The following is a 22,657-nucleotide window of genomic DNA, read 5'->3' on the forward strand; positions in this document are numbered from 1 at the left end:
TTTTAATTAGATTATCCAGAGAATAGTGCTCGATACCGTGGTAGAGCGCAATATGTATGTGTGGGAAAAATTACAAGACTACTTCATGTATATATATATATATATATATATATGGAGCCCCTGCCTCGGAAGAAAATAACTTTTGCCTTGGTGCCCTTCTAACTTGTCTTGGTGCCCTAAAATATGATATATATATATATATATATATATATATATATATATATATATATATATATATATATATATATATATATATATTTATATATATATATATATACATATGTGTGTGTGTGTGTGTGTGTGTATGTATGCATGCTTTGGAGCCCCTGCCTCGGAAGAAAATAATGTTTGCCTTGGTTTCCTTCTAACCTGCCTTGGTGCCCTAAAATATGAGCCCTCCTTTAAGGCAACACTTGTCTTGATATTAAAAAGTTAAAATTTGAGGCCTGGTAATGATATCAAATATGTCATTTCTAAATTCAAAAAAGGAAAAACACAGAGCATCAACAATACATGAGGCCATTAATACAACATGACTGCATAAGTACAGCTTTCACTCGGGCCTTTGAACTATAACAACCGTCTCAGCTAACAGGAAAGCCCAGTACCTGGCAATTCTCAACATTGTTATTATTAGTTTAAGCCCGTGCACGCCATCCCGGATGTGAAACATTGTTATTAGTGCCCTGGAAGGCAACCGCAAGTTTCCAAGTGGAGGCAATCTCTCCACGAGAGCAGCAGACCACAGGGTTTGCTACTACTAAAGCCTCACAATGTCTGGCACACAAAATTACAACAGAAGATTGCATTTACAGATGACGATAATTTCTAAAATATTTAGTCATTTTTAAAAGGGGCTGTTCGCAACCTTTATGTAGATTCCAAGAGGACACTAACTTCCCAATATGTTTTAACCATTATATACCGCCTTCTTACGGCTTTCAGCAAGTAGGGATGTAACTACGCCTGTGTGTAACACATACATGCGTCTTTGCTTTGTGTGTTGTTAGCTAACGATTGCGATTTGCATAGCTTGCGTTAGCTAACATAACATTGTATGTTGGGATGATGTTCGAAAACCGGTTCTCCCAATTGTTTGAAAACAAAAGAACCGATTCCATGGTTTTCGAATCCCTTTTTGAGAAACGGTTTCCGTTATCGAAGCCACTATATTAAAGAGATAGATTTGGTTCTTTATCCGAATCCCGTGTCACAGGAAATGTCCTGTAACACGTCACAGGAAATGACGTAGCTCAGTCATTCGGCGGCGGATAAAGAAGCCGCAACAACAAAACGCTCCAAGGCATAGCTTTACTTTAATAAGAAATACGACGAGGAAACAGCTATTTGCAATTACTGCCAGGCTTCGCTTTACTGTAAGGGGAGCAGTTCAAGATGTTCAGGCCGTACATAACCTGAAGGTTAGAGAAACGAGTCATGTCTTCGACACATGGAGAAGCAGCGACAGAGATGATGAAGCACACCCTTCTTCCTCTGCTTCAACCTATAGTCCCAGTGACATTGCCTGTAAGTAACTAACGTTGACTGTTGCCGGTCAATTTCCATATCTGCTCACTTGTAGCCTTTAGGCTAAAATAACGTTGCCTCTTATGTTAACCAGAACTGCGGTAATATTAGCTACACTAACGGTACCTAAGCATAGTCAGTGGCTAACGGTAACGTTAGCCTTTTTGTATGTGTCTGATAACGTTAACGGTATCTTGTAGCCTACACCACTTTAGGGTTTGCAGGTCTGTCAAATAATACAAATTAATATAGGATTTCCTCTCCATGTATTTACTTAGTGCCCCTTTAATTGGGCCACCTAACAGTCAATATATATATTTTTTTATATATAATTTTTTTCTTGAAAAATAGAAGTGAAGGCTGCCACAAATGAGTTTTTGTTAAATCAATTATTGTGTTTTTTTTTCCATATACAACAGCCTATCTGGATTGGATAAGAGATTTGATAAGGAATCGGTTTGATAAGAGGACACGATAATGGCATCGAAATCGATAATTTCTTAAGAAACATCATCCCTAATTGTATGTACAGTCTATCGAAACAACTCGACTGAAAAATATTAGTTGCTTCTCTGGAAAATATAATATCAGGGTTAAGTCTTTACTTTAAAGACTTCAAAGACGACATTTCCTGCAAAACGAGTAGCATGGAGCTGGCGTATGTGGCACGAAGGTCAACATTGCTTCGGCAGCACCTGAAGAGGAGCCATGGATGAAGAGAACTCACGGTACGTAACTTTTTTAAGTCCAAATTCCGAGTATATTGATCCGTTGTGTCCGTCTTTGTGTGTTTTTAATATGTTGTTAACGAGGAGATTTTTCTAAGGCAATAAACGGACAGAAATATCTCTGGTTGGTTATATAATGGATCAATGTAGCCGGACCCGATAAAGTTATATAATATATGAGTGACGCTTTAGTAATATAAACGTTATGAAGGTGCTGGAAAATTTCATGCTATTATTCACAGGCAGCCTAAAATGAATCCTTTATTATTCACAACAGAAACGTGTACAATATCTAACACAGTTCTGATCTGATGAGTTACATTTCTGTGTTATTATTGTTGTATGCTGCATCCCCAATGTCCATTTATTCCATTTAGCTTTTTTTTTAATGTGGTGGTCTATTTAGACAGGACAGACAGACAGACAGATAGATAGATAGTTAGATAGTACTTTTATTGATTCCCTCAGGGAGTTTCCTCAGGAACATTTAAATTCCAGCAGCAGTGTACAGAATTGACATCGAATTTAAAAAGTAAATAACAGGGGTTTGAATTGTAAAAAAAAAAAAATATTACAATAAGACTAAAAACAAAAAAGCAACATAAGAATAAAAATATAAAACTGTAAAAATAACAATATAACAAGAAAAACTAGGCAGCAGTGACCATGATATGAAAAAATCTGCCTTTTACATCAGAAATTATCAAATAAATCAACTAATTATGTATTGAGTTACATGTAAATGTTGCTACTATGTACGTTCATGATATTGTTTCTCTCATTTCAGAAAGAAACAAGCCAGCATTAGCGACTTCGTACAAAGGAAGGTGTGCACACCAAAGCAAGCGGCTACATTGACTGATGCTATCCTGAATATGTTGCTAACTGACATGAGGCGACTATCAATGGTGGAGGATGACGGTTTCATTAAAAAATTATTTACGTCCACAACCCTGGTTACACTCTTCCGTCGAGGACCCATTTTATGAAACTGACGGAGAGGAAGTATGAGCAGACATTTCAAGCTGTGTAAACTGACATTAAAGCCACCCAGAGCAAAATTGTTCTGACCACTGATGTGTGGACAAGTGTAGCCACAGAAGCCTACCTCGGATAAACATGCCACTAAATTAGAGATGAATGGAACATGAAGTCAATCTGCCTTATGACCATGCCACTAGAGGAAAGACATTCAGCATCCAACATTGCAGAATGTTTGGAATAGGTAGTAGGCAGGTTTGAAATTCCCCTAAGCAAAATTATTGTTATTGTGCATGACAATTGTGCACTTTATAAAAAAAAACATTTTTCTAACACTTGCCTTGTTATTGTTATGTTTGGCAAGTCGAAAGGACATGGTGCCAGTATGCGGGTTTTTTTTTTTTTTACATAAAGTATTGGAAAGGATAGAAATGTAGTTTGTCTTTTTTATCCGATTATCAATCGAAGCAATAATCGACAGATTAATCGATTATCAAATTAATCATTAGTTGCAGCCCTGATGATTGCACCTGGGGATAGGTTGATTGGCAACACTAAATTGGCCCTAGTGTGTGAATATGAGTGTGAATGTTGTCTGTCTATCTGTGTTGGCCCTGCGATGAGGTGGCGACTTGTCCAGGGTGTACCCCGCCTTCCGCCCGATCGTAGCTGAGATAGGCGCCAGCGCCCCCCGCGACCCCGAAAGGGAATAAGCGGTAGAAAATGGATGGATGGATATATATATATATATAATATAATATGGTAACACACACGTTCATAACTATGTGTAATATGTACAATATTTACCCTATTTTGGTCACTTTAATCAATGTCAGCTCATTTATTTCCGTTTCCATAACAGCGCACTTAAGACTTCTGGCAAAAACAGTGTGTCTTACTTCCGGAAACAAGGGCGTGTGTGTCTTCTAATCATGGCAGATTAGGTAACAAACAACAAGTATATTTTTGGACGAATGAGAATTAAAAACTTTAACTTTTTTAATCTGAATAAATGGAGGATGAAGTACTGCTTTTAGATGCCAGCACGAAGGAAGAGTCAGACCTTGGAACAAACGGAAGTCGAGAGAGTGAGGTGAAAGTGACTTGAAGCTGCAAAATGGAGTGCATATCCAAACTCATACGAAAAAACGTCCCTGGCCAACTGTACCAAAGAGACAATTTTCCATCGAATGAGTCACACTTTATATTGATCGTGATACATGCAGCACGTCATGCGTGCATCATCACAGACAGCATACACCGTCTGGCCAGCTGTGTACACACAAAACAGGAAATGTGGGCTAATACTTTACAGATACTGTAACATGATTGTTCATGTTTATAGTCAGTACAGATTGATGTCTTATCGCATTGTGTTGATGCAGTTGCTAGCTTATCTCTTTTTGTAGCTAGCTTTTACGGCTAATATTGAAGCACGTCCATTTATTACGCTAGAAAAAAAGAGTTCCTCAGTGTTCACTCTTACAATAACAATGTCACTACAGCGTGGTTATTATACAGGTTACGGAACGTAAATGAAGCATTGGAGATGATTTTTTTTTAATAGAGTTCCTCTGTGTTCACTCTTACAATAACAATGTAGCTACAGCGCGGTTATTATACAGGTTACGGAACGTAAATGAAGCATTGGAGATGATTTTTTTTAATGCACTTTTAAAGTGATTTAGAGGTAGAATGGATTGTTCCCATTAGCTGCATTGCTAGCCACCAAGAACGTGTCGATTTATACATTTTAAAAATAAAAACAAATAACCTTTTGTTGTCTTGTCTCTCATATTGATGGTGAACGATAGGCAAAATTTAAAAAAAATGAACCAGTAGAATTTTTCAACAAGTTGAGTTTATATGCTTAGTTGTGTTTCATTGTATCCATTAAACCAGTGGTTCTCAACCTTTTTTCAGTGATGTACTCCCCTGTAGGGTTGTCCGATCCGATATTTGGATCGGATCGGCCGCCGATATTTGCTAAAAAATACGTATCGGCAAGGCACAGGAAAATGCCGATCCAGACCCAGTTTTTAAAAAAGCTCCGGTCCGTGTTTTCCAACGCACCGATTTAAATAATACATTCCACTCTTCTGCTGCTCCCTAAACTCTATTCCGCATTTTCCAGCACACCTTCAACACATCCACAGGTCTGCGTTCTAACCGTTCAGAAGGCCGTGTGACTTAAAAGTTACGGTAAAAATGTCAGCTGTGTGGGCTTATTTTACCCTACAAAACGAAAAAGATGAAGAGGTGAAGTGCAAAACATGCCACAATAAAGTCAAGCGTGGTGGTAAAGTTGTAAGAGATTTTAATGACTCTTGCGAGTGAGAGGCTTTTTAGCACTCATAGATGAACACAGGAGCAGGCTGACGACACCTGAGCATCTTGAAGTGCTCGTCTTTGTTAGAAAGACTCTCCCTATCATGCTTGGACTTCAATTGTTTGCCCCCCCCCGGACTGGGGCAAACAATTGAAGGGAGTGTGTAGATAGTTTTTTGTTCGTTTTTTTAAGTTTGCACTTGTTCAAGAGCAAATATTGATGCTGAGTTATAGACATTTTATCCCACTGAGGTTGTTTGTTTGTTTTGCTTTTTTAAATAATGTTTACAGCATTATTTGCACTTTATACTGTTAACTTTTTAACTGTTTAATGATGACATTTCTGTTTGTCATGTATAATTTTTCATATTTTGTGTTTATCCTTGAATACCAACTATTGTGTATTATACAAACTCACCTAATTTAGCTGGCTAGTGGTTATCAAGAGTACTAAAATCCTTTTCAGCATGAATCTGACAACTAAGTAGGCTAAATAACTTTAAACTTTAATACATGCTCGGATAGGCCAGTATCGGATCGGAAGTGCAAAAACAATATCCGTATCAGATCGGAAGTACAAAAACCTGGATCGAGACATCCCTACACCCCTGTGAACATTTTTTTAATACAAGTACCCCTTAATCCGAGCAAAGCATTTTTGGTTGGAAAAAAAGAGATAAAGAAGTAAAATACAGCACAATGTCATCAGTTTCTGATTTATCAAATTGTATAACAGTGCAAAATATTTCTCATTTGTAGTGGTCTTTCTTGAACTATTTTGAAAAAAAAGAAATAAAAATAACTAAAATCTTGTTAAAAAATAAATAAGTGATTCAATTATAAATAAAGATTTCTACACATAAAAGTAATCCCCTCTTTGGGGATTGTAATAGAGATCCATCTGGATTCATGAACTTCATTCTAAACATTTATTCACAAAAAAATAAATCTTTAACATCAATATTTATGGAACATGTCCACAAACAATATCTGTCAACATTGAATATTGCATTGTTGCATTTCTTTTCACAATTTATGAACTTGCATTCAAATTTTGTTGAAGTATCATTCAATAAATATATTTATGAAGGATTTTTGATTTGTTGCTAGTTTTAGAATATTTCTTAAAAATCTCACGTACCCCTTGGCATACTTTCAAGTAACCCCAGGGGTACGCGTACCCCCATTTGAGAAACACTGCATTAAACCATATTCAATTGTATTTACATTCTTTGATTGATTGAATGATTGATTGAAACTTTTATTAGTAGATTGCACAGTACAGCACATATTCCTTACAATCGACCACTAAATGGTAACATCCGAATACATTTTTCAACTTGTCCGCGTTACTAACTAATTTCACAAAGTATGTGAAAATACCGCCAACACATCACAAAATGCGACAATTTCAGATGGCCATTTTGAATATTCCGATCCGAATGGGATAAGCGGAAGATGATGGATGGATGGATGGATCCGAATGTCTTCGGCAATTTCCATAAATCCGGGGTCGGATGATGTCACAATGGGAACGCTTCTGCACTTTGCCCATATCAGCAGATCAGGCATAATGGAAATATGCAAAAATTTATATCATTCACAATTCTTATGTAAGACATGAACACATTTATTTTTTTAAATAAAAAGTTTGCTAACAACTTGGGGGCGGGACTTCCGGGACAAGGATGGGAAGTGACGTATGTTGTGTGTCAGGCTTGCCCCTGACAGTTTGTTTGTGTTTTAGTTTTTCCTGTGTGTGTAGTATTTCCTGTCTTTAGTTCCTGTCAGTGCTCTTATTTTGTCTGTTTCATGTCTTTCTCCCTTAGTGCTGTGTCCCCTCAGCTGCGGCTGATTGGCACTTGGCCACACCTGGTGTCAATCAGCCCACTCCTATTTGAACCTGTCTTCCCATCCAGTCAGTGCTGGATTATTGCCGATGTCACTTCCGTATTGTCGCTCCTGTCGTGTCGTTTCGTGTCGTGTCATTGCAGCGTAGCGGTAAGCTATATATCGGTATCTGTTTGTAGCTTACTGTCTTTTGTTACCTGCTTCCATTTTGTTTTCATTCTACATGTTACGACTTCTGTTTTCCTGCTCGTTACCCGCAAGCTTCCATGCTATGCTCCTTTTGTTTTCTAGCTCCCAAGCTAGCTCTTTTAGTTTTGTTATCCGCCTTGTGCACGCTTTTTGTTGTACCCCTTTTGTTCTTGTTCTAGTATTTTAATTAAAACATATTTACCTGCAAAATGCCTGCCTCCTTATCTGCATCTTGGGGCTCGTCACAAACTAATTCTGACATTGTGGAGGTGACAGGTCGTCTGAATGGTTCCGTAAAAGAGAGTGGGACACAGATTGAGGCCGTACTACATCAACATTGTATGTTGTGAAATGAAGAAAGACACTCAGGGAATCTGCTGGAGCCTCCCCAATCCTTGATATGTTACAATATTGATAGATGGCACAGCACGAGACGGTCCGCCATGTTGACGTTACATCTTTGCTGGTAATTATTTGGCGGGAAGCCATGACGCTCACATTGTCTTACTAATTGCTAGTCCCGCACGACACCCGGTCCATGTATCTACGTATATTCTAGTCTCCAGTTCCATAAGGAAAGTAACAAGCACATGGCTCTTTTCACAGACAACCCTGGCTTACGTGTCGCTTTAAAAATAAAAACTGCCAACTCATTTCTAGTTCTGCGGATAACCGTTTCATGTGTCTACACTTGATTAACCTACGGATTTATCCAGTGAGGGGGTTGTAACCGATGCTGGCCACTTCTCGATCCGGATATCCGGCCGCATTTATTAATAAGAACCACGGTAAGTAAATTAATAATTTTCAGGAGAAAATAATACAACCAGAAATGACGTACTTTGTTATTGTATGTGTCAACAGCCAATTTGAGAGCCTTTGTAACCCAGTTTTGAAAAAAAAAATGATGATCATTTATGTACCAAATAATATGTTGTGATATATCATTATCGTACGCAGGTTGCAATACAGATTTGTGGCCATATTACCCATCTCTAATAAAAATATTTTCTTTTTTGCAACTAAAGCCCTCCTGTGTCCTTTAACGCAATGGTCCCCAACCTTTTTGTAGCTGCAGACCGGTCAACGCTTGAAAATTTGTCACACGGACCGGAGGGGGGGATCCTTTTTTTTTTTCATAAAGAAATACAATCATGTGTGCTTACGGACTGTATCCCTGCAGACTGTATTAATCTATATTGATATATAATGTATATATTGTGTTTTTATGTTGATTTTTTTTATTATTTCTTGTGCGGCCAATCAGTCCGCGGCCCGGTGGTTCGGGACCACTGCCTTAACGCATTCCCTTAGTTTGTAGACAATGTAACTATGACAATGTAATTATATAAACACACCAATAAACTGATTTTATGCCAAAAGGGACAAGCGGTAGAAAATGGATGGATGGATGTTGTAACACAGATGACAGAGAACTGAAAACTATTCATCATTACTGATAGCTAATATACTCACTGCTCATTTCATGCAAGTTTATTTGGGCCATGTGAGCATGTATTCTGATGAATAACTGAATATTGTCCTAGCATTAAAAAAATAAGTTGTTGAATCAGACTCCCAAATCTAGTTAAAAAACTACAGCCTTTGAAGCCCTTTAAAGGAGTCATTACCTCCATTATTAAAGTTCAAAGACATTCCAAGCTCAATGGTTATTATGTTACAAAATTTTGAGATGAGCAATATCACGCCTGCAATCCATATACAGTAATCAGAAAACGCGTTTAAAGACATTTAATTTGATACCCAACTCACTTAGCCAACTTTAGTATTAAGTAAGTTCCAGCGAGGAATATTTATACAATTGATTTAAAAGAGTAATGATTTGATCGACAACGTAAACATTTCAGATGTCAGCATGTGAAAATTAAGTAAAATAACCATTTTTATCTCAATTGACTAACTATTGTTGTAAGCATTTCGCCAATCTCGCGCACTTTGCAAATTTGGACGCGATCTAACAGCAAAACAGTCTCCCAACACTGCGTAAATGGCATCAAGGCCTATTTATCCAAGCGTGAGGGTTGGGAAACGAAGGTGTTTTTTGCGAGGGAAGTGTGGATTCAGGCCGGGTGGCCTATTTTAAGTTCCGGGTAACCCTACAATATTGTATTTGATAAATAGTAAACCAAGTTGTGGTAGTAGTTTAGTCGGTAGTTTTGGATGTACACAGTATAGTGATGAATCCAATAAACATTTGATTTGGTTTGATTTGACATTAAATTTGCGCCCATTGGTATTGTGCTTACAACACTATTTAACACAAATGGTCGAGTAATATAGCGCACACACACTCGTTTGAAGTCGTGAACATGACAGAACACGCGGTCATAATTCCGTGTTCAAAAAGGATAATTTGAAACGTCAGATTTGGATATAATTGTTCACACGCGCACTAATTAATCCTTACATAAAGCATTCACCCTAGTTCCATTTTTTGTCCTTAAATTTGAACCTGTTAACTTGGGTTTGAGCCACTTTAAGCCTCTTTTGGGGGCCAGGCGCGACCGTTATGATTCCAATAAGCAAGTAAATGTGATGGCACATTTAAGGGGAACGTTTCACAAACATAACAAACCAGTGCACGAAGAATAAACCAGAACGTCGCTCGTCCAGAACTTCCGTGTCTTTTACGTGTTTAAAGCTCCAAATACAGTACAGCATTGCAACACACGGTTACTAACTTGACCACAACATAAGAAGGCATAGACCTACATACCTGAAATAGTCAGCTTCAAAAGTGGTGCTTCAAGCGTCGCGCATTTAGCTCGCTTGCTCCACTTTGGCTACTTAATTCGATATGCCACATGGAAAGTTAACATTGACAGCATCTTTTCATTACTCTTTGATGCTGGTGACGTACACTCACTCGACGTTGCAGTAACTGACGTGACTTGGAACTCCGGGTGGCGGTTCAACACAGATGTCGACCGTATCGATACCAAGGGCAAGGCGCATTTTATATTGGCACCAGCGCGCTGACTGATTTTACTCGGTTCAAAAGTGTGTTTTTTTATTGTGTTCATATTGTTATTGTTAATATTGTTTACGAATTAAGAAGTTATGGCTTTGGACACAGAAGCCAAGTTATTTAAATGAGTGGTAATAGAAAATAAACCTGGGCTTCACGTGGACGAGGGGTTGGCACCAGCGCCCCCCGTGACCCCAAAGGGAATAAGGCACCAGCGCCTCCCGTGACCCCAAAGGGAATAAGCGGTTGAAAAAAGGATTGGATGGATGGGCTAATAGTTGATTTAGTTTATTCATTTTGCTTTTTTTTTTTCTTAAACAAGTGTATGTAATACGTAGGTAGGTAGGTCTTTATTGTCACTGCAGAAGTACAACAAAATTTGGTTTTCAGCACAAACCCGTTCAAGATTAGACAAACAAACAGTGTACAGGGTTACAGAACAGGAACGCTGAAGGGTAAAAGATGGGAAAAAGGTAAATGCTGGGGGAGGATGAGTAAAAAAATACAATCTAAACTGGGCTCCTAAGGGGGCCCAGTCTGGAGTGGGAAAAAACGTCCATAGCAAAGCACATATACATATTTCAACATTTTGAGACTTGCATCAGAGGGGAGGGAGTGGGGGCTACTGTGGCAGGCTGCAGCACTCCAGGCACTGCCCATCCGTCTATCACCCCTAGGGGATTCGCGTCAAGGGCGTTGGATTGGGTGTGGGGGTATGTGTGTGTGGCGTATATTTTTTGTGGATGCATGTGATAAAAGGGAAAACAGTGGTTACATATTTTATAGGGATGTTCCAATCAGGGTTTTATACTGGCGATTCCGATACCAATCATCCATGAGTGAGACCGGCCGTTACCAACCAACACTGATACAGCTCACATGTATAACTGTAAATTTTTAAATTTATTTATGTTGAGTGTATTTTAGCAATATGTATTAGTCATTTAAATTGTTTGCATCCAGTAATTATTCCCTGAGTTACTAAACCTTAACAAAAACAACAACAAAAAAGATTTTGAGAAAATAATATCAACCTAATTACTCTAATATCGATCTTGTACTGATACTTCCTTTATATCGACACCACCAGTTTATGGATCAATCTGCCCTCTTATGTGTACTGGCTGTAATCATGGGAGCACACCAACAGTTATGTTATCCTCTCCCTATACTTTATTCAATCTACTTGTCTTAATTTCCTTTCAAAATATGCTTACTTTCTGCTACAACATGGTTCTGGCGCCACTTCTTAAATGTTACTAAGCACTTATTTCTAAGTGTTGTTTATAGCTGGCTTCGCAGTTAGTTTAGCTATTAGCATGCCTGCTCCTGGCTTGCTCTAGGTGTGTAACATTGCTTAGCCTTGTCCTTCAGATATAATAGTACTTGATAATGGTGCTTAAAATACTAAACAAATGTATTTATTTTTTGTGATAGAGGTGATTATTAATATAGCGTCTCCACACTGTGTATGGAGCCGCTATAACTATGTATAAGATCATTATAACAATATCGAAAAACATACAAAAAATGTGTAAAAATATGCATGGTCGCTGAGACTGTCCTTCCAAATAGAATGTTCCCTTTGGCCTAAGCATGGGATGAGCCACAGCAGCAGTTATTCATCCACACGGTGATTTTCCAAAATGAACACAAAGCAGTTGTGAGACAGACTTATTTTGCTCATGCCTTGCAGTTGTGAGTCATTTGTTCCGCTTTTACCGCACATATTCAGTCTAAATTGTGGATACTACCATCCACATGTTGAGGAAGCATCTGGAAAAACCACCAGATTATTTTCCCCTTCTTGTAGCTCCGTTCTGACTTCCATATAAAACACGGTTGTAGACATCCTTTTCAATGCATTTATGAGCTGCTACCTTACCGTGGTAGAGGAGTTTGCGTGTCCCAATGATCCTAGGAGCTATGTTGTCTGGGGGCTTTCATGCCCCCTGGTAGGGTCTCCCAAGACAAACAGGTCCTAGGTGAGTGATCAGACAAAGAGCAGCTCAAAGACTTCTATGGAATTACTACAAAATGAACCCAGATTTCCCTCGCCCGGACGTGGGTCACCGGGGCCCCGCTCTGGAGCCAGGCCCGGAGTTGGGGCACGATGGCGAGCGCCTGGTGGTCGGGCCTGTCCCCATGGGGCCCGGCCGGGCACAGCCCGAAGAGGCAACGTGGGTCATCCCTCCAATGGGCTCACCACTCATAGGAGGGGCCATAGAGGTCGGGTGCATTGTGAGCTGGGCGGCAGCCGAAGGCAGGGCATTTGGCGGTCCGATCCTCGGCTACAGAAGCTAGCTCTTGGGACGTGGAACGTCACCTCACTGGGGGGGAAGGAGCCTGAGCTAGTGCGCGAGGTAGAGAAGTTCCGGCTGGATATAGTCGGACTCACCTCGACGCACAGCAAGGGCTCTGGAACCAGCTCTCTCGAGAGGGACTGGACCCTCTTCCACTCTGGCGTTGCCGGCAGTGAGAGGCGACGGGCTGGGGTGGCAATTCTCGTTGCCCCCCGGCTCAAAGCCTGCACGTTTGAGTTCAACCCAGTGGACGAGAGGGTAGCTTCCCTTCGCCTTCGGGTGGGGGGACGGGTCCTGACTGTTGTTTGTGCTTACGCACCAAACAGCAGTTCAGAATACCCACCCTTTTTGGGTACACTCGAGGGAGTACTGGAAAGTGCTCCCCAGGTGATTCCCTTGTCCTACTGGGAGACTTCAACGCTCATGTTGGCAACGACAGTGAAACCTGGAGAGGCGTGATTGGGAAGAATGGTCGCCCGGATCTAAACCCGAGTGGTGTTTTGTTATTGGACTTTTGTGCTCGTCACGGATTGTCCACAACAAACACCACGTTCAAACATAAGGGTGTCCATATGTGCACTTGGCACCAGGACACCCTAGGCCGCAGTTCCATGATCGACTTTGTAGTTGTGTCATCGGATTTGCGGCCTTATGTTTTGGACACTCGGGTGAAGAGAGGGGCGGAGCTTTCTACCGATCACCACCTGGTGGTGAGTTGGCTGCGATGGTGGGGGAGGATGCCGGACAGACCTGGCAGGCCCAAGCGCATTGTGAGGGTCTGCTGGGAACGTCTGGCAGAGTCTCCTGTCAGAGAGAGTTTCAATTCACACCTCCGGGAGAACTTTGAACATGTCACGAGGGAGGTGCGGGACATTGAGTCCGAGTGGACCATGTTCCGAACCTCTATTGTCGAGGCGGCTGATTGGAGCTGTGGCCGCAAGGTTGTTGGTGCCTGTCGTGGCGGTAATCCCAGAACCCGTTGGTGGACACCAGCAGTGAGGGATGCCGTCAAGCTGAAGAAGGAGTCCTATAGGGTTCTTTTGGCTCATAGGACTCCGGAGGCAGTGGACGGGTACCGACGGGCCAAGCGGTGTGCAGCTTTAGCGGTCGCGGAAGCAAAAACTCGGACATGGGAAGAGTTCGGGGAAGCCATGGAAAACGACATCCGGATGGCTTCGAAGCGATTCTGGACCACCATACGCCGCCTCAGGAAGGGGAAGCAGTGCACTATCAACACCGTGTATGGTGCGGATGTTGTTCTGCTGACTTCGACTGCGGATGTTGTGGATCGGTGGAGGGAATACTTCGAAGACCTCCTCAATCCCACCAACACGTCTTTCTTTGAGGAAGCGGTGCCTGGGGAATCTGTAGTGGACTCTCCTATTTCTGGGGCTGAGGTCGCTGAGGTAGTTAAAAAGCTCCTCGGCGGCAAGGCCCCGGGGGTGGATGAGATCCGCCCGGAGTTCCTTAAGGCTCTGGATGCTGTGGGGCTGTCTTGGTTGACAAGACTCTGCAGCATCGCGTGGACATCGGGGGCGGTACCTCTGGATTGGCAGACCGGGGTGGTGGTCCCTCTCTTTAAGAAGGGAGACCGGAGGGTGTGTTCCAACTATCGTGGGATCACACTCCTCAGCCTTCCCGGTAAGGTTTATTCAGGTGTACTGGAGAGGAGGCTTCGCCGGATAGTCGAACCTCGGATTCAGGAGGAACAGTGTGGTTTTCGTCCTGGTCGTGGAACTGTGGACCAGCTCTATACTCTCGGCAGGGTTCTTGAGGGTGCATGGGAGTTTGCCCAACCAGTCTACATGTGCTTTGTGGACTTGGAGAAGGCATTCGACCGTGTCCCTCGGGAAGTCCTGTGGGGAGTGCTCAGAGAGTATGGGGTATCGGACTGTCTTATTGTGGCAGTCCGTTCCCTGTATGATCAGTGTCAGAGCTTGGTCCGCATTGCTGGCAGTAAGTCGGACACGTTTTCAGTGAGGGTTGGACTCCGCCAAGGCTGTCCTTTGTCACCAATTCTGTTCATAACTTTTATGGACAGAATTTCTAGGCGCAGCCAAGGTGTTGAGGGGTTCCGGTTTGGTGGCCACGTGATTAGGTCTCTGCTTTTTGCAGATTATGTAGTCCTGATGGCTTCATCTGACCGGGATCTTCAGCTCTCACTGGATCGGTTCGCAGCCGAGTGTGAAGCGACCGGAATGAGAATCAGCACCTCCAAGTCCGAGTCCATGGTTCTCGCCCGGAAAAGGGTGGAGTGCCATCTCCGGGTTGGGGAGGAGACCCTGCCCCAAGTGGAGGAGTTCAAGTACCTAGGAGTCTTGTTCACGAGTGGGGGAAGAGTGGATCGTGAGATCGACAGGCGGATCGGTGCAGCGTCTTCAGTAATGCGGACGTTGTATCGATCCGTTGTGGTGAAGAAGGAGCTGAGCCGGAAGGCAAAGCTCTCAATTTACCGGTCGATCTACGTTCCCATCCTCACCTATGGTCATGAGCTTTGGGTCATGACCGAAAGGATAAGATCACGGGTACAAGCGGCCGAAATGAGTTTCCTCCGCCGGGTGGCGGGTCTCTCCCTTAGAGATAGGGTGAGAAGCTCTGCCATCCGGGAGGAGCTCAACGTAAAGCCGCTGCTCCTCCACATCGAGAGGAGCCAGATGAAGTGGTTCGGGCATCTGGTCAGGATGCCACCCGAACGCCTCCCTAGGGATGTGTTTAGGGAACGTCCAGCTGGTAGGAGGCCACGGGGAAGACCCAGGACACGTTGGGAAGACTATGTCTCCCGGCTGGCCTGGGAACGCCTCGGGATCCCCCGGGAAGAGCTAGACGAAGTGGCTGGAGATAGGGAAGTCTGGGCTTCCCTGCTTAGGCTGCTGCCCCCGCGACCCGACCTCGGATAAGCGGAAGATGATGGATGGATGGATGGATGGATGGATTTCAAAAAAAGCAAATCAAGTTGGTGGCTCTTGGAAAAAAAGCAACAGGTCCCGATCATTATGCACATAAAGCTTTTGCATTTCTGGCCTGCAGGACCTTTAATAACATTAGCATAGGCATGCTGACAAATTACAAGTCTCCAATGACCATTGAATGTCAAGTGCCATAAATAGCCTTGGGTTTTTCCTGCAGACAGCGTTGCATGTGTGTTCGATTTGCGATGACTTGAAGAAATGGTTGTTGGCCATCCAATTATAAATAATCGCAACAAGTGTGTTTCATCACGGCAAACATTTGATTTCTCTACCAATTTTCGGTACTTTTGTGTCTTTTAATGTAGTAATAAAAGTTACTTGTTGAATAATAAAAATAACACTTTTTTTATTTAACATTTAACACCAAGGTGATAATAATAACCATGCTGTCCTGTTATGTAATCTTGTTTTCTTACACTTCTGAGTATTATTTGCAAGTGTTATGTACAGTAGTAGACTTTGCATGCAGTTGCAATTCCAAGACATTAAGTGGCTGCAGTGTATAGGCTATAGCAGTCGTAAATAAAGAGAGTATGGCCAACTCGCTTTCAGTCACCTCCTTAATGATTGGTCAAAGGACTACAGGCCGCAATGTTTGCTTCCAACTTTGAGCTGGCCTCCTTTGACATCTCTTTTGATTGAAAAAAAAATGTCCGCGTAAACAACCATATCCATACACAGTAGACATACCGTTTGTTTGTTATCGATATGTACTTTGGATATTTACGATTAAAAACATACATGTGCATTAACAGTCAATTATTTATGGGTAGTACATGTCAAAACTCAAGTACAAAAATGTATACATACACACACGCACACACCCAAACACACTCGCACACATCAATGGAATGTATCTCAGCAGTGTAAAAACTAATCGGTACAAACCAAAAAACGATTTTAACTTTGAAGCTATGAATACATTGCTTGGCGAGCCTCTGGATTGATTTATATCCAATATAGATTGGTCAATGTCCAGTTGAAAAGTCATGAATTGGTTGAATGGAGCTCTGTTACAAAATATGGCAGCTCTAATCTTGCGAGACTTCTGTGATGACGTATTACAAGAGTAATGTTCTCGTTTGTGACTGAAAGCAACAGAGCAACATGGCAGACAGCACCAAAAGGGTTTACAAACAATGCACCCCCAAATATAAAATCTAAAGTTTGGTAAACGTTCTGATTAAAAAAATAAAAATCTTTGTTGGATAAAAATTGTTCACGAGTGGGGGAAGAGTGGATCGTGAGATCGACAGGCGGATCGGTGCGGCGTCTTCAGTAATGCGGACGTTGTACCGATCCGTTGTGGTGAAGAAGGAGCTGAGCCGGAAGGCAAAGCTCTCAATTTACCGGTCGATCTACGTTCCCATCCTCACCTATGGTCATGAGCTTTGGGTCATGACCGAAAGGACAAGATCACGGGTACAAGCGGCCGAAATGAGTTTCCTCCGCCGTGTGGCGGGGCTCTCCCTTAGAGATAGAGTGAGAAGCTCTGCCATCCGGGAGGAACTCAAAGTAAAGCCGCTGCTCCTTCACATCGAGAGGAGCCAGATGAGGTGGTTCGGGCATCTGGTCAGGATGCCACCCGAACGCCTCCCTAGGGAGGTGTTTAGGGCATGTCCAACCGGTAGGAGGCCACGGGGAAGACCCAGGACACGTTGGGAAGACTATGTCTCCCGGCTGGCCTGGGAACGCCTCGGGATCCCCCGGGAAGAGCTAGACAAAGTGGCTGGGGAGAGGGAAGTCTGGGTTTCCCTGCTTAGGCTGTTGCCCCCGTGACCCGACCTCGGATAAGCGGAAGAAGATGGATGGATGGATGGATGGATAAAAATATGGCTATTTGTAACATTTGGAAAGCAGCGATAAAGTAGGGGCAGCACGACTAATCTGAGCACTCACCTGTTGTGACGGCATAAAGATACTCGGGAGCTAGAGATGCTAATGCTAGCACAGCTACCATCTGGCAAGACAAGGACACTGATTTGAAAGACATCCAGCCCCAACTTTGCAAGGTAATCACAGCATCTACTACACTGTTTATCTTGCTAAAGATAAATACCGAGCTGAATGGCACTTTAAAAAGTATTTCAGCTTCTACACTAAAGCTGCTGTTTAGTTTACATGGTAGCACTTAATTTTATTTTGCACATCGGTTCCTGTGGTTTTATAACACCTCTGCTTAATGCATAGCTTGCTTTTCTTTGTATTTAATTTTTGCTACCTGAGCAAACAACAGCAAATATCTGGTAGCTGTCGTCGGTGTTGCTGTTTAGCACGTGTTATTGATGGCAGGACCGATTTTTTTTTTTGCTTCTGTAAAGTCTGCGCTAATTCGCTTCACAACGGACCCGCAACAGAACGGTTCCGCGGCTGTTTCGTTCAGCAGCCGTTCCGCATCCAGTGGAAATCCTGGCTAAGCCCATCAACACTGACGAACGAGTGGGAAAGATTTGATCACGTGATGGCAATAACAACAACAAAGGAAGAAAACCCAATGTATTTTTTTGTTCAAAACGTCTTTAAGTAAAAAATTAGCTTAGAGAGATCAGAGTCTTTTTTTGTTTATTTATTTAGGAAAGGTAAATGTTATTTACATTTCAATTACAGTGCAATGGTAAACAATTCTACAATAGGGATAAATAAGTGTATATCTTTCTAAATGGTTACTTGCATCATTATTATATATTATAATTACTTGACATTATAAACACTGTATATTTCTGATCAGTTAATTCTTTAGTTTAAGAGCATGATGTTGACAAAAGCTCTGAGTCTGCAAAAAGCCAAATATTTATGAAAGTAGATTATTGCATATTGTTTAAATGTGTGGCAGCTTGAGGCAAGAATATGTTGATTGACAGTCTATAAATAACATGTCTTTCTTCACTTGTTAATTTTGCAGTTTCATGCATTTTTATGTATAAAATATAAAAATAGCAAATCGAAACACAATCGCAGTTGTTGTTTTTCTCAAAATCATGCAGCTCTACCCTTGATGAGAGGCTGAGTCTGCTATAAATGCTTGTTTGCCTGTTAATTGGTTGAGGCCGGTGCAGAGTCTTCAAATGAACGTGAGGTCCTGTTAAAGTACCATATCTGGTACCCATCACATTTTGTTGTCAAGACAACTGTTCATTACACTTGTGCAGCAAGCCACTAGGGGACAGAAGAAGATGGTCCCTCCGCCCCCTGGGCAGACATCGCATTCCCTGGGTTCAACAACTCTTATGCAATAGCAGAGAAGAGATTATGCCCTGGCACTGCCGGTGGAATAGTGCTAGTGTTAGATAAGAAACCTAAGATAACCCTTTGGGCATCATGCAAGAAGGCATTAAAGGAACACACATTGGTTTCCTGCATAACACTACTGCTTGGTGGATGTGATACATAATCTAGCAATTTTACCCGCTAAGGCTGCAAAAACAGTTGACAGTTGTTGTAGCAACATTCTTTGCAGTACGCTTACATATCCTTTTCTGTCTGACAGCTGAGGCCTGTCAGTCAAACAAGGCCTGACGATGGTATCGCTGCAGGTAACACATTCTTTGGATACAATTACTTCTTTCTTTGAAGAGGGAGTTAATTGAGCATGTTGTGTTAGTCAATACATGCTTGCCAGGGACATTAAGCAACCAGAATGTGTTGACTCTGGCCGCCTGCCAAATGACTGAACCAACATGACAAAGCTAGAGCAGTAAAAAAAAAATATATATATATATATATGTAGCGCGGTTGGGAGAGTGGCCGTGCCAGCAACCTGAGGGTTCCTGGTTCAATCCCCACCTTCTACCAACATTGTCACGCCTGTTGTGTCCTTGAGCAAGACACTTCACCCTTGCCCCTGATGGTTCGTGGTTAGGGCCTTGCATGGCAGCTCCCGCTATCAGTGTGTGAATGTGTGTGTGTATGGGTGAATGTGGAAATAGTGTCAAAGCGCTTTGAGTACCTTGAAGGTAGAAAAGCGCTATACAAGTATAACCCATTTACCATATGTATATATATATATACCAATATGGATACATGGATGATACAGCAGAGGATTGGGAGAATGTCATGTGGTCAGATGAAACCAAAATAGAACTTTTTGGTATAAACTCAACTCGTCGTGTTTGGAGGAAGAATAATACTGAGTTGCATCCCAAGAACACCATAACTATTGGGAAGCATGGGGGTGGACACATCATAATTTAGGGCTGTTTTTCTGCTAAGGGGACAGGACGATTGAGCCGTGTTAAGGAAAGAATTAATGGGGCCATGTATTGTGAGATTTTGAGCCAAAACCTCCTTCCATCAGTGAGAGCTTTGAATGGTTGACCAAATACTTATTTTCCACCATAATTAACAAATAAATTCTTTAAAATTCCTCCAATGTGAATTCAAAATTCCTCCAATGTGAATTCCTGGATTTTTTTTCACATTCTGTCTCTCACAGTTGAAGTGTACCTATGATGAAATGTACAGACCTCTGTCATCATTTTAAGTGGGAGAACTTGCACAATCGGTGGCTGACTAAATACTTTTTTGCCCCACTATATATATATATATATATATATATATATATATATATATATATATATATATATAAATAAATCACAATATATTTGCCTGGCTGGCTTGGAAGTTGGACATCATGTTACCTATTGGTAATGTGGAGAAGGATGAACCATGAGAAGCGTGCTAATGATGCACCTCTAAATAAAAAACATTGCTGCCAGAGATCTTCTAAAGATCTTTGGGTCTGTTAAAAATAGGATCACCACATCCTGTGCTGTTAAATAGAGAATGCATAGGAACAGTTAAAATGAGAACATCAATTTCCGAATACCAATGTTGTGCTGGAGACACTGCTATACAGCTACGAAAGTTCCCAAAGAGTACAAATTATTAAAATAATTTAAAAAAAAGACTACATTTGTTCAACAACAATGATGACTACTTGATTTCTACATATGTATTCATACTGTAATTGTGTTGCTTATTAGGCTCCAAAAAAATAACTCTATTCAACTTTTTTCCATTCAAAAACAATGGCAAGCAAAGAGCTGCTAAAAAAATAAATATATTTTTAATGCAAACAAAGGGGAGTCATAATAGCAGCAATAACAAGACAAAACTAAATCCATCCATTTCTACCGCTTGTCCCTTCGCCTATTTCATCTGCATTCAGGCGGAAGGCAGGGTACAAGTAGCCACCTCGTTGGAGGCCCAACACAGATAGACAGACAACATTCACACTCAGATTCACACACACTAGGGCAGTGGTTCTCAACCTTTTTTCAGTGATGTACCCCCTGTGAACATTTTTTTAATTCAAGTACCCCCTAATCAGAGCAAAGCATTTTTGGTTGAAAAAAAGAGATAAAGAAGTAAAATACAGCACTATGTCATCAGTTTCTGATTTATTAAATTGTATAACAGTGCAAAATATTGCTCATTGGTAGTGGTCTTTCTTGAACTATTTGGAAAAAATATGTTGAAAAATAAACAAGAGATTTAATTATAAATACAGATTTCTACACATAGAAGTAATCATCAACTTAAAGTGCCCTATTTGGGGATTGCAATAGAGATCCATCTGGATTCATGAACTTAATTCTAAACATTTCTTCACAAAAAAAGAAATCTTTAACATCAATTTTTATGGAACATCACCACAAAAAATCTAGCTGTCAACACTGAAAATTATCAAGCGTTGACCGGTCCGCAGCTACAAAAAGGTTGGGGACCAATGGTCTACATAACATGTAATGGTGGTTTCTTTGGTCAAAATGTTGCATAGATTCTGTTTTACAAACAACCTTCAAACTGCTATTTACTCCACTCCAACTGTGTCTTCTACCTGTCAGCCATGTTATAGTTTTTAGTGCTTCCAAATCCTGACAGATATAGGTTACAACTATGAGGATGCATGTGCATGTACGAGACCGTCTGCCCCACAAGACGAGAGCGAAAAAGAAGGGACTTAGTGACTACAACTTCAGACTACAATAGCGGACTGGCACAAAGCTCTTCAGGTAAATCTTCACTATACCTGGAAATGTCCGCTCACGTAACTAGAGACAAATACGTCACTAGCTCCTCAAATTCAAACGGCTTATTTGGAGAAAGTATGAATGAAGGCAAGATTGTTTTATAAATATTCGCACTAGAGGTGGGAATCTTTGGGCACATCACAATTCGATTACGATTCAGGAGCTACGGTTAGATAAAAAATTGATAATTGATGCATCTTTACTTTATGTATACGGATGCAGTTTTACATTCCTTTTTGTTTCACCAAATAAACGTTTATCAAATGCAACTTTTAAAAAACAAATAATTTGTAATAAGAAACAGTTTAATTAATTGCCACATTTAGTAAATTAATGAAAATGTGAGCAAAACTAGTGCCCAATAGTAAAGGAGCTGGTCGGATCTATCGGTGAAGTGGCTAGCTGCAGTCAGCCAAATTTTAGAACTGTCTCCATTACTTTATTTACAATAAATAAATTGATTATTGACGTTTACTAATCGATTCTACAATCGTCCATGTCCGAATTATGACGCATCTAAAAATTTATTATTTCTCTCACCTCTAATCCCCACCATGCCTCCATGGTTTGACCTTAAATTTTTGGGACTTATGGAAATCCCAAATACACAAAAACAGGTACTAACAGGTAAGACAAGTTGGTTTTGCATAAGACAGGGTCAATTTCCACTCAAAGCCCTCTTCTGTTGCTAACTGATTGATGACCAGTCCACGCTGTAGTCTGCCATGCTGTTCCACCCTTTACCCAGACCCCAGTAACC

At 41.3% G+C, this 22,657-nt stretch overlaps 1 protein-coding gene across 5 annotated transcripts in view; it reads right to left on the minus strand.

Annotated features, from left to right (window-relative positions):
• tiam2a (TIAM Rac1 associated GEF 2a) overlaps window positions 1–22,657 on the minus strand; it is a 262,182-nt gene that overhangs the window by 168,439 nt on the left and 71,086 nt on the right. The window contains exon 1 of one of the 5 annotated variants that reach the window (XM_061895545.1): window positions 10,342–10,554. The exons of the other annotated variants lie outside the window; for them this stretch is intronic. The gene's annotated coding sequence lies outside the window, so the exon portion shown is untranslated. Of the gene's footprint in view, window positions 1–10,341; window positions 10,555–22,657 lie in introns of those variants that run through there. 5 annotated transcript variants of the gene reach the window in all.

Source organism: Nerophis ophidion, linkage group LG03 (assembly GCF_033978795.1).
Source record: "Nerophis ophidion isolate RoL-2023_Sa linkage group LG03, RoL_Noph_v1.0, whole genome shotgun sequence".
Classification (NCBI taxonomy): domain Eukaryota; kingdom Metazoa; phylum Chordata; class Actinopteri; order Syngnathiformes; family Syngnathidae; genus Nerophis; species Nerophis ophidion.